This window comes from Pyrgilauda ruficollis, unplaced genomic scaffold (assembly GCF_017590135.1).
Source record: "Pyrgilauda ruficollis isolate IOZ18807 unplaced genomic scaffold, ASM1759013v1 scaffold64, whole genome shotgun sequence".
Taxonomy (NCBI): Eukaryota; Metazoa; Chordata; class Aves; order Passeriformes; family Passeridae; genus Pyrgilauda; species Pyrgilauda ruficollis.
Window position 1 is genome coordinate 2,248,158 of NW_024528155.1, and position 8,176 is coordinate 2,256,333.

Sequence of the window (8,176 nt, forward strand, 5' to 3'; positions counted from 1 at the left end):
CGGGCCCTGGGGGAGCGGCGGCGCCGCGCCTGAGGGGAGCGGGGCGGGCCCCGTCGCTGTGGTTAAACTTGCCGGTCTAAACTGCGGGAATGCCGCCTAGGCCTACCGTCGTTTACAGCGAAGCCTTAATTGCCTCCCCTCATTCAGTCTCTCTCCACTCCCTTTGTTCCCGTGTTCCGTGTTGCAGGAGCACAGGTACGGGTCCGTACCTCCGATCTCGGCATTATAGACAGCATGTCTGCAAAGATAAGCCCATCTTTCTCTTTCCTTTCAACTTGCACCAGAGAGGGCAAAAATCCATTTCTCATCAAGACTTACTTATCAGACTAATCACATAAACAATGAGTGGCGTTTCTCTCCTGCACAACGTTTTGCACATAAAAGTTTTCTCATAGCAAGCAGTGCACTGGAAATTGTATTGATCCGAAAATTTTGGGTTAGCGCGTCCTTAGAACCCTCAGAATATCCCACAGTATTGTGGACAAACTTTCAATTGATGTGCACAAACTACTGTCTCTGCAGATTAGTTGTGGGTAATTTATTATAGCATTGCTGACTACCAGTGATCCATAGACCAGAGTGTGGGAACTGATGATGCAAACTGCAGAGGAATTATTATACACTTGGCAGATACTTCTGTTAGATACCACTTTTTTTTTTTTTTTTTTTTTTTTTTTTTTTTTTTTTTTCCCAGAGGGAAACTTCTTCTTTAGAACAGTCCACAGACTCTTTTACATTTATCTGCATATTCACAAGGAGTCTCAGTTTGATACCTAATCTAGAGGTCAGTGTCTCTGATGTTTCAGCATACAAATACAGTTTCTATATGGAAGTAAAGTGCTGCTATGTTGTTTACTGAAGAGCAGCAAAGATGACCTGACAGCTAGATGGAATGATCTATGAAAGAGCCTCTATATACATATGTGTATTTATTTGGGAGTACAGAGAGAGTGTAAAAGGTAAACAGGATAAAAACTATCCTTCTGAGAGCACAGAGAAAGAAAACAAAAAAGAAGGAAACAAAAGAGAACAAAACAGAAAAAAAGTTGGAAAAATGTAGAAGAGAAAAAAAAGTAAAGGAAAATAAAAAAATAAAAGAGGAAAAGAGAAAAGCAACAGTTGAAAATAAATAAGCAAAAATCCTACCAGTGTAATGTGCTAATCAGTGAAATAAATACAGAAGGAATAAATGAGAAGGAAGTTCCTAAGTCCCATAGCATAGAACTTGAAAATTAGGCTGGAAAAAGCACTAAAAATAAATAATACGGGTAATTACTCCATGTTGGCATTAAAGCGAACTGAATGACCCAGTAAGTCTTTTCTATTTTGTAAATTAACAGCTCTCCAAGGTTCTGCTGTAGAATTTGAATTACAAATGTTTTACCTAGACGTGAGTATAGCCTTCAGTTCATTGTACAGATAGTAAATTTTTCAAGTAATTTAAACAGCATATTTATTTATGTAGTGCTTTGTGTAAACATTCAGAGAACTTTAAAAAGTATTTTTTTCTTTCATAATAAAGAGTTTGTTCTGCAAAACAAGCAATACATGTTGAAATCTGTTAACAGTCTTGTCACAGCCTAAGCTTAATGTTTCACAGTCCATTATAATTTGTAAGAGAAATGATAGATGCAGTTTCAGTATTTTAGTAGGACAGCATGTCCATGTTGTAGTCTTGCTAAGGTGAAAAATGTACAAAAGGCCAGTGGCTGGGTACAATACTTCACGTTTTCGGAGAGAACAAGTGAGCATGGGGAAATTAAACTGAGGCTTAGTGAATAGGATTGGATTGCTTTTTTAGAGGAAAGGCTAGGAGTCATAGGCCAGGGAGAGGGAAGATGGGTCTTGAAATGGAATTTGTGGAGGAGTAGCCAGTTAGGCGTAAGGAGTCTGCAGCAAAAGCAGGTTTGAGAGGGACTTTCCCAATGTGAAAGGAGAGCAAGAAGCATGGTGTTGAATAAGCCGAAGGAATAGGCCAGATATAAGATCAGATAGCATATACCAGGAGTAAGATAAAGGTGACTAAAAGTTAGAATGTGCACTGTCTGGTAAAGTGAGGAATGACTCCGAAAGTTTTCAGAGCCAAGGTTAGGTATATCATCCTCGCAGGAAGAGTGAAGAAAACATGCTGCTACATTTTTGACAGAAAGGAGCTCAAAGATGAATGACCCTTGAAAATCCACCAGAGAAGAATAAGAGTCTGTTTGGGTGTAGGTTTGAACCCAGTTTAAAACTACTCTGTAGTTTTAAAAACTGCAGAGGTGTGGAAGGAGAAAACCTATGCTCTGGGACAAGACAAACACCAAAGATTTTGATAACCAGGATGAGAAGCATTTAAACAAACTAAATATGTTAGCTGCTAGAGCTGCAAGTGAAGAGAATAATCCTAAGAACGTCTCTATGTGTACCAGAGCAAGGAACTGTGACCTCTTGCTTTCCTGACTGTCCTTGTTGCTCTTTTCTTGTTTCCTTTGCTGTATTGGGGCAGGAGAGAAACACAAAGAAAGCTTTCATCTACACAAGAAGGGACCTGCACTAAAAGCAGCGTGAGGAAACAGGAGTGAGACAGTAGGAGAGAAGAAGAGGGGGTGATGAGACCATGAGAGGGAGACAGTAAAGATGACAATGTAAATGCAAAAAGGGAAGATTAGTACAGAAGATGGGGAACGGGGGCATCTGGTATCAGTCTCCCAATCATTATGTGACAACTTCTGTGATTTGGCCATCTTGCCTTGAAATAGTAACTAAAGCAACAAGTGAATGTAAAAACACCAGTGATTCCTTTAGCCAAAAGTAACACAGCTGTTTTTTAGTTGATGGTGACACACAATCAGGTGAGACATTACTTATTTCAAGGTTTACATTCTCCATGGAGTTATCTGAAACATTGCTGAACTGCTCTATTTACATTTGAAGAGAAAACCCATCCAGCTTTTAGACATTTTCTTCAGAGGTATGATTGCAAACATTTAATTTAAAAAGAAGCCTGGTAAATAAAAGATAAAATTAAAAACCAAAACGACAAAACCAAACAACAACAAAAAACAAAACAAACCAAACAAAACCAAAAACAAACCCCCAAAACTGAAAAAAACCCCAAAGAACAAACTAACAACAAACCAAACCAAAACTCCAGGGAATGCACCAAGATAGAAGTAAGGAATATCAAGTAAAAAAGCAAAAAATACTTGCAATGGGAATTTCCCAATAAAGGCAGTAAAACACCTGGGAATCTAGAATATATTATACAACATACAAAATTATCTGAGTTCTTACTCTGTTAGTATGTGGTATGTGTATAACACTCTGATAGACTTGTTATTCACCTTTTTATATACAACTTCAAGGAGTTGTACCACAGCAGGGCCCATGAAACATAGCTGGTGTTGCACACCACAGCTGTGGTACAAGAAAGTAACATAATCATATCTGCTAGATCATCCTTTGTATTAATGGAAGCAAGTTCTGATTGTAGCTATACTGAACACCTCACGTCTGTCTGTTTTAGAGCAGTGGTGTGAGCTAAACGTAGCACCGTTTGTGTCAGACAAGAAGGCAGAGGTGGTCTGTTTAGCTGGCGAGCTTCTGCACTGGACTTTGAAACCTGCAGGTCTTCTCATCACAAAGCTTCTGCTTCCTCACTTGTAATTTCGTGTAACAGTGATTACTTACCTTACAGGGTGCCCTGAGGACTGTGTTTGTTAAGCATATTGAGATCAAGTGTAATGTGATTAAGAACATCTGCATTAGATTTAGACCTGTATTGCAAATAGCTGCTATTAAAGCAGACTTTCCAGTGACTGCAATTGCTCTCTTCTTTGGGACCAGAGAAAAGAAATGCCAAGAATCACACAGGGGTCTCAGTTTTATCTGCCTTATGTAAAGATCCTCTGTGCTTTTAAACCCTTTAGCTGGGATGGAAGCAGGCTTTTTGTCCTGTTCTCTGAACTTCCATTGGGGATGTGGAAAAAATAAAATCTGGTGCACTTTTTGTAATTGTTGTGAAAGAAGTCGTGAGTCCTTAGGAGATGTTTAGGAATTGTTCTGGAGCCTGTGGTGTCCCGGAGCCAGAAGTGCTGTTGCAACTATCTTCCCACTATAAAATAACCTGGAAGAAATCCTGTGAGGATCACTGCTTCTACAGAGTATATTCTAGCGCATATTCATCAAGAATGCCCAGAAGATTTCTTGTATTTAAACAACAAGGATACTTATGAATTGTTCCATGCTCTGGCCCATGGAATATTATTTTGCAGACTAAATACCTCTCCTTCCTTTTGTCCCCAGATTTGAAATTTAGGAATAAATTATATGTTTCTTGTTATAAAATTTTGCTTTTTCATTTTACAATTTTATAATTTTAAGGGCACAAATGTAATGCCCTCAAAAAAAAAAAAAAAAAGTATTGATATTTTGCCCAAATCAAAGTTTTATGTTATTTAAACAGATTTGTTCGGTTTTAATTTTAATGGTAATATACAAAGATATCTGCAAGTATATCAATATTAATCGGGTATATTAAAGTGCAGTGTCTTTTTATTTAGAGAAATTAATTTATGTGAGCAGTTTCTGGCTCTAAATCTTTTTATCTAGCACTTCGTATTTTCCTGGTTAAAAGCATTCCTCTGAGGTCAAATAAAAATTTGTAATCAAATGCAGGCCAACTCTCTCATACTGCTGTTCAAAATGGTGAACTAGTTCTGAAATATAATCTGTTAACATATTGTTAATGAAAACATTTAGCACCGAGGTCAAGGCTTTTTGGGGGAGGGGGAAAAAAAAAGGAAAATATACATTTTTTTCCCCCAGAGAATATTTGCTGTTTAGCCTTCTTAGTTGTTCTTTGTAAAAATACATGGATTACAGTTTAGGGAAAATATTGTTGAGAGGACTGCATTGCAAATGCACAAATTAAGTGGGTAATTGCTTTTACCCACTTATTATGCTTTTACCCAAAATGATTATTTTGCAAGGAATAAGTACGAGAACTGTCCTGGGGTTGAGCTCTGCTTTTATTGCATCCTTAGGCTTTAGGATGATGAAGAATACCAGTGTGACCTTAAGCAGAAAATATGAAGCCCTAAGTCATAGAGCCCAAAATTTGAATATGTTCACATACTTCATAATGATCAGAAACTTTCATTAATAGTTTGCTACATTCACACCGTGTACCAACTCAGAATACAGATAATTGTTCCTAAGTTCAGTTATCCAGAAGGTATTTATAGAAAGAGCTTTGAGGAAAATGTGATTGTATTCCTTTTATTTCTCTCTATTTTAGCCTTATTAAAAGGAGAAATTATGCATCTGAAAAGAAAAACATGAAGAGGAGACCCCTTTGCCATTACTTTGGAAGCTGAGATGTGGAGAATGAAAAAGCCATTGGTCTCAGTTTTACTACCACAATGGCCTTTTATGAGAGGGATTAGATACGCCTAGAGCTGGTGCAGCATTCAGTGCTGCCCTGGACAACAATCTGGAAAGAAAGACGATAAAAATCAGTTTGTCATAAGGTTAAATCACTACAGACTAGCTAGATTGGCTTTTCAGATTGTTTTTCATTTGGGGAAACAAGAAAAAAAAAAACAGCAAGAAAGAGAGAAATATGGTTTTAAAGCTGCTTGGGTTGTCTGGTTTTGTTTTGTTTTTTTTCCTTCTCCTTTTTTTTTTTTTTTTTTCTTTCCTGCAAGATGTAGCATTCAGAAAACATGTTGAGCGAGTTGAGGCATTAAAAAGATCAGTCTTTCGTTGCTGAATGAAAGACTGTTGTGCGTGTGACTCACATACTAAACAGAAATCTGCCTTCAAAGCCTATTTTACTGCGTAATTATATATACACAAAATGTAGCTGTCTGTTTCAATCAAATCCTAGGAAAAAGAATAAAACTCCTCTTAAGATGCAATTTTCATGGTTTTTCATAACCTTAGAACACACACTGCTAATGCAAAAGGGGGAAGTACAGCTGGAAGGTCCAGATAAGGCACCAGTCATTGTTTTGTATTTTTTTTTAATTATTACTTTATAAAGACATTATACCTCCTACTCAGAATGAGGAAAATTAGTGTCTTCTCATTATTTTTCCTCTTTATGGGTTGAGTTTTTTTCCTTGAAATCTTGTTATACATTTCAGGAGCAGCCAGTAGCTATGGAAAAGTTTTTTTTTTTTTTTGTTTTGTTTTTTTTTAAAGCAATCTCTGTTAATAGTAGCAAGCTTTGAAGAGAAATCTAGGAATTCCAAACCTATACAAACCTTTGTATTGCACTGAGCACTCCATATGAGCAAAACCAAATATAGAGTGAAAGAATGCATCATAAAACAAAATAATTGCTGGCAATCAGCTCTCTTGGAAACTTTCAAGCTGGACAACATGTGTGAACCATTTCTTTTGTGAGACACAAAAAAACATGTGGTAACATAAGTGTGAAACTATATGTATATACATATATATATATATACACACACACACATATATATATATATATGGGCTTTTTAACACCTACTATTCAGAAGTCTTTTAAAATAACTTTAACTGTAAAGTTTGTTAATTTATGTCTTGTCCTCTTTCAGATACAAATCATTAAAGTGTTTTTTATGTATGTCTAAATGTATATCTAAATGCACCTTAAAAGTTTCTTACTTGGAAGATATCCCTGGTTGTCTCCCTGAGAGACTGCGGCAGTAGTGACAAACAATGTACTCCGCAAATAGCTGTGCCAGTGAAGACGTACAACTCATCATCTGCCTGGGGACAGTACATCATATTCCCTCCACCTGAGCACTCTCTAGATCATTTCAACCAAAATGAGGCAAATTAGCAAAACTATTTTCTCCACTGCTTAAGTAGTCGAATCCATTTCGGCAGAAGTGATTTAGAGGGGGCTCTTCCTGGAAGAGATGCTATTTAGTTACTTCTGGGAAGAGACATGGGAGTGCAGTGATAAACAAGTCACAATAGACTTAGAAAATAACTCTATTTCATCTGCAATGGTTGTTTACAGCCCAATAGTCATATCCTGGAGTTTATTGTTGTTAAGCCATTGATTCTTGTAGAATATTCTTGCTAATTACTGAAGGGAATAGGTTAAAACTGGTCACTGAAAATTTAATTCAAACCCACATTTTCTGTCCCAGTCACTGGCATTGCTTGCCTTCACAAAAAGGCTGATCTCTCCAAAACAGGGCAATGTCTGTTAATTACAGAATTAATTAGATGAGGGGCCCGACGTGTTCCGCTGTGCAATGCATGTGCGTTCAGCCAGAAAAGTTTTCTGGCAAACCTTTCTCCCACCTAATCAATGTCTAGTAATTTGAACTCTGACATAATGCAGCGATGGGGTGAACGGGTGAGATTTAGGATTTCTGGTTGGTGTGGTGAGCTTGCAGGTTTTCTGTATTTCTGAATGCCCGGGCAAATGGGTATCCAGGTCACGTGGATTGTGTCCTCTCTCTCCCGGACTCGTTACAATGGGGGCTTGTTAAACATAATGACTGTACTTTAGACAGACAATAGGTATGCTAAGGGGATTAGCTGAAGCTACTTCCCTTACCTGCCTGCAGGGAGGGAATTTGGAGAACAAACACAGAACAAAAGAGTTACGGCTCAAGTGAAGTTACTGCAAAGTATGCAGGGGTGTGACTTTACAGCACACTACTGCACTCTTTCTCGTATGGGCATCCTTTGTGCACGGTGAGGGTGCAGTTCAGACAGACACTTCAGCTGCTCTAACAGCTTGCTGCTGCCAAGAGAGGAAGTTCCTTTCTCTAAGGCCTGGGTTTCCCACTTTTTCTCCAGCCCTTCAAGTTGTGTGGTCTCATCCTCTCCATTGCACGGATGTGGCAGTCATTTGACCCCTAAGTGAGTTGGTGGAGTTTGTTAAGCCAACAAAAACTGTTGACTGTTTTGTGGGGTTAGTTTGCTGCTGGCTCAGTGAACTGAATGAGCACACTCTGCAGTCAGAGAGGACCTGATGTGTCACCTCTTAAGGGGCTCAGTGGTAGCATACAGTTTAGGTGGGAGTGAGGGTGAGGAAACTGAGGCCTGAACAGCGCAAGACAACCCCTTTTAATTGCAGTAAACTGTGAAATACCATTTAATACAACTGCACCATAAGGACAGAGACCTACCATCACCAGATCTGTGGGTCAAATTTGCAAAAAAACCCAAATCCCAAAAC